Consider the following 5,415-nt stretch of genomic DNA (forward strand, 5'->3'; position numbering starts at 1 on the left):
CAATTAATTAACATATAATGTATTATTGTTTTCAGAGGTAGAGTTCAGTGAATATATACCACACATCTTCTTTATTCATTCACCTGTCAGTGGACATATGGGTTCTTTCCATAGTTTGGCTATTATGGACATTGCTGCTATAAACATTGGGGTACAGGTGCCCTTTTGGATCACTACATTTCTATCTTTGGGGTAAATACCCAGTAGTGCAATTGCTAGTCATAGGGTAGTTCTATTTTCAACTTTTTGAGGAGCCTCCATACTGCTTTCCAGAGTGGCTGTACCAGCTTGCAATCCTACCAACAGTGTAGGAGGGTTCCCCTTTCTCTGCATCCTTGTCAACATTTGTTGTTTTCTGACTTGTTAATTTTAGCCACTCTGACTGATGTGAGGTAGAATCTCATTGTGGTTTTGATTTGTATTTCCCTGATGCACAGTGATGCTGAGCACTTTTTCATGTGTCTGTTGGCCATCTGAATGTCTACTTTAGAGAAATGTCTGTTCATGTCTTCTGCCATTTCTTGATTGGATTATTTGCTTTTTGGGTGTTGAGTTTGATAAGTTCTTTATAGATTTTGGATACTAGCCTTTTATCTGATATGTCATTTGCAAGTATCTTCTCCCATTCTGTTGTTGTCTTTTGGTTTTGTCAACTGTTTTCTTTGCTGTGCAAAAGCTTTTTATCTTGATGAAATCCCAATAGTTCATTTTCGCTTTTGTTTCCCTTGCCTCTGGACACGTGTCTAGCAACAGTTGCTGCAGCTGAGGTCAGAGAGGTTGCTGCCTGTGTTCTCCTCTAGAATTTTGATGGATTCTTGTCTCACATCTTGGTCTTTCATCTATTTTGATTCTATTTTTGTGTATGGTATAAGGAAATGGTCCAGTTTCATTCTTCTGCATGTGGCTCTCCAATTTTCCCAACACCATTTGTTGAAGAGACTGTCTTCTTTCCACTGGATTCCATTTCCTGCTTTAACAAAGGTTAGCTGACCATAGAGCTGAGAGTCCATTTCTGGGTTCTCTATTCTGTTCCATTGATCTATGTGTCTGTTTTTGTGCCAGTACCATACTGTCTTGATGATTACAGCTTTGTAATAGAGCTTGAAGTCCAGACTTGTGATGCCACCAGCTTTGCTTTTCTTTTTCAATATTCCTTTGGCTATTTAGGGTTTTTTCTGGTTCCATACAAATTTTGGGATTGTTTGTTCCAGCTCTGAGAAAAAAGTTGATGGTGTTTTGATAGGAATTGCCCTGAATGTGTAGATTGCTCTAAGTACCATAGACATTTTCACAATATTTGTTCTTCCAATCCATGAGCATGGAACGTTTTTCCATTTCTTTGTGTCTTCCTCAATTTCTTTCATGAATGTTCTACAGTTTTCTGAGTACAGATCCTTTGCCTCTTTGGTTAGGTTTATTCCTAGGTATCTTATGGTTTTGGGTGCAATTGTAAATGGGATTGACTCCTTAATTTCCCTTTCTTCTGTTTCATTGTTTAGGGTATAGAAATGCAACTGATTCCTGCCACTTTGCTGAATTCCTGTATGAGTTATAGCAATTTTGGGGTAGTTTCTTGGGTTTTCCACATGGAGTATCATGTCATCTGCAAAGAGTAGGAGTTCTAGCCAACAGAATTTAAAACAACTATGATCAATATGTTTAAGTCTTGAGTGGAAAAGGTGAACAAAATGTATTATTAAATAAGTAACTTCAACAGAGAGTTGAAACTTTAAGAGGTAATTTGATGGAAATTGTTAGACATGACAAACACTATAGAAGAAGAATGCTTTCAAAAGTCTCATAAACAGACTTGGAACAGCTGAGAAAAGTACCCATGAACATGAAAAAAGGTTAAAAAGTGAGCAAAAAGAAACACAGGGGAAAAAAGGTAAAAAAAAAAAAGGAACAGACTATTCAAGAACTGTGGGATAATATGAAATGATTTAAAATAAGGTAAGTGGCATTTCCATAGAAGAAGAAAGAGAGAATGATGAAGATATGTTTAAGTGTTCAAATATTTTTTTAATTTAATGAAATACACAAAACCACTGATCCAAGACATTCAGAGAACCTCAAGTGAAATAAATAGCAGAACAAAACAAAACAAAATAATAACAAAAACAGAAACACATAAGCATATCACACTGAAGCTGTCGAAAACAAAAAACATAGAGATATTTCTTGAAGGTAGCTAGATTAAAAAACAAAAAATATATCCCATACAAAGGAATAGAAAAAAACCATTACAACAGATCTTTAACATGCAATGCAAGAGAAAGATGGAATTATATCATTAAAGTCTGAAAGAATATAACGGTCAACCCAAAACTCAGTAGCTACAGAAGTTATCTTTCTTAAAAAAGAGAAAATTAAGAAATTTTCAGAAACACAAAAATAGATGATTTTGTTGTCAGCAGACCAGCAAACAAGAAATATTTAAGGATCATTTCAGGCAGAAAAAAATATGACATTAGTTATAAACTTGGATCTAAGTGAACAAATTAAAAAATTGGAAGTAACAGAATATAACAGTATAGGTCAATTATAGCTCATTGTAACTAACTTAGAAAAAAAAAAAAAAAACAACCCTGGGAGCAGGATCCTGGCACCTGAACTAAGAAAAAAAAAAAGGTAACGGAAATGGCATAATAAAGGTAAATATATGAATGTCATTTACCCTCCTTATTTCTAATTACTCTAAAAGATAACTGGCTATCTAAAGCAAAAGAGTAGCAAGGAATTGATTTTTATAGCAAACATAAAACTACATTGCATGATATTAGCCAAAAAGATGAAAGGAATGGATTGGAAGTATGTATCTGTAAGATCTTCAACCACACATAAAGCAGAATAATATTCTTTAAAGGCAGGCAGATTAATTAATTAAACATATATTGCAAAACCCTAATTTTTTAAAAAGAGGTATACATAACATATCAATGTTGTACATTAAATAAAACCCCAAAATAGTCAACTAAATATAAAAGAAGGCAGGAAAGGGGAAAAACAAGTAATAAATGAAAAATAATAGACAACAGTTAGCAAAATGATAGCTATTAATTCAACCACATGGATAATTATATTAAATATAAAGGATCTATAAATGATCTACATAAACCCATTAAAAGATAAAGATTATCAGATTAAATTAAAAAAGCAAGACTCAACTATGAGCTGTCTACACAAAATTGACTTTGTCAAGGTAGAGTGGCTATATTAATATTAGATAATATCATTATTACATAATAAGCAGATTAATTCATCAAGAAGAGATAATAATCCTAAACATATATCCACCTATAGCAATTCTTCAAAATATAAGAAGCAAAAACTGGGGCGCCTGGGTGGCTCAGTTGGTTAAGCGACTGCCTTCGGCTCGGGTCATGATCCCAGGGTCCTGGGATTGAGTCCCACATCGGGTTCCCTGCTCTGCGGGAAGCCTGCTTCTGCCTCTCCCACTCCCCCTGCTTGTGTTCCCTCTCTCGCTGTGTCTCTCTCTGTCACATAAATAAAAAATCTTTAAAAAAAAAAAAAAAAGAAGCAAAAACTGATGGAACTGAAAGCAGACATAAACAGATCTACACTTAGAGCTAGAGACTTCAACACTCCTTTCTTAGGAATTGATAGATTAAGAAGACAGAAAATTAGTAAAAATATAAAAGACCAGTGAAACATTATCAACCAATTGACCTGATGTTTACAAAACATACCACAGGGTATACATTACTTTCTTGTACAAAAGGAACATTCACAAAGACAGAGCATATCACAGGCCACAAAACAACTCTTAACAGATCTTAAAAAATTAAAATTATGCACATATTAAGATGTCAAATTTCCCACAACCAATCTACAAATTCAATAGAATTATAATAAAAATTCCAGCAGGTATTCCTCAGAAACTGGAAACCAATATTAAAATTTATGTGAAAGACAAAAGAACCAATATGGTTTCAAACTAGAAGAACAAAGTGGAAGGATTCATATTACCTAATTTAAGAATTCATTATAAAGCTACAGTAAGCAAGACAGTGTGGTCCTGAAAAGGATATACCTATAGATAAATAGAAGAGAATAGGGAATACAGAAATACACTCAAACATATAGAGTCAATTGATTTTCAACAGATGTGCAGATATAGTTCAATAAAGACATGAAAATATTGGCTATCCATATGCATAAAATAAACTTCAATCAATAATGCACTCTTCATATAGTATAATAAATAACTCAGAATGGATTGTGCACCTAACTCTAAAACCTACAATTATGAAACTTATAGAAGATAAATAGGATAATGCCTATGCAACCTTGAGTTAAACAAAGATTTTTGTTTGACCACACAAGAACCACAATTCTTTATAAAGAAAAAAAATTGATAAAATGACCTCCTTAAAAGCAGTAACTTCTATTCTTAAAAAAGACAAACCACAGATTGGGAAAAAAATATTGGCAAATTATTTTTTTTGATAAGAGACTTGTATTCATACTCTACTAAGTACCCTAAAATCTCAGTAAAGAATAACCCAATTTAAAAAGTGGACAAATGACTTGAACAAACACTTAAAAGAGGTATACAGATGGCAAATGAACATGAAAAGATGCTCAATACCATTAGGAATTGGGGAAATGCAAACTATAACAAAAATGGGATATTACTGCACACATACTAGAGTGACTTAAAATAAAACAAAAAACAAACAAATAAATCTGACAGCACCAAGTGTTGGTGAGGGTGTAGAGCTACTGAAACTCTCATTCATTTCTGGTGACAATGCAAAAGGGTTCAGACAGTTTGGGAAAAAAGTGTAGCATTTCTTATAAAAATATATCATATGACCCAGAAATTTCACTTGTAGTTATTTATTTAAGTGAAATAAAAAAAATGTGTTCAAACACAAACCTGTACATGAGTCTTTTATAGCAGTTTTATTGTGATTGCCAATAACTGGAAACAAATCAAAGTTTCCTAAGTTAGGATAATGAAGAAATTATTCTAAACCGGGATAGAATCATATACAGGAATGCTATTCAGCAATAAAAAAGAATTTGTCGTTGACATACAAAATAACATGGATGGATCTCAAATGGTTTATGCTAAATGAAAATAGCCAGATTCAAAACGCTACACACTATATGATTCCATTTAATGACATTCTGGAAAAAGCACAGCTTATAGGGACAGAAAACATCAGTGGCTTCCAAGGACTGGAGTTGGAAGGAATGGTTACTACAAAAGGTGGATTGTGTGTGTATGTATGTATGTGTGTTTGTGTGTGTGTGTGTGTGTATTGGAACTGTTCCAGATTTTGATATAGTGTTCTTTACGCAACTGCATGCATTTGTCAAAAATGCAGAATAGTGTGAAAAAAATCATATTTTTTCTCTATGCAAATTATATCCTAACAAACAATG

Source organism: Leptonychotes weddellii, chromosome 4 (genome assembly GCF_054177405.1).
Source record: "Leptonychotes weddellii isolate Sample4059 chromosome 4, ASM5417740v2, whole genome shotgun sequence".
Taxonomy (NCBI): domain Eukaryota; kingdom Metazoa; phylum Chordata; class Mammalia; order Carnivora; family Phocidae; genus Leptonychotes; species Leptonychotes weddellii.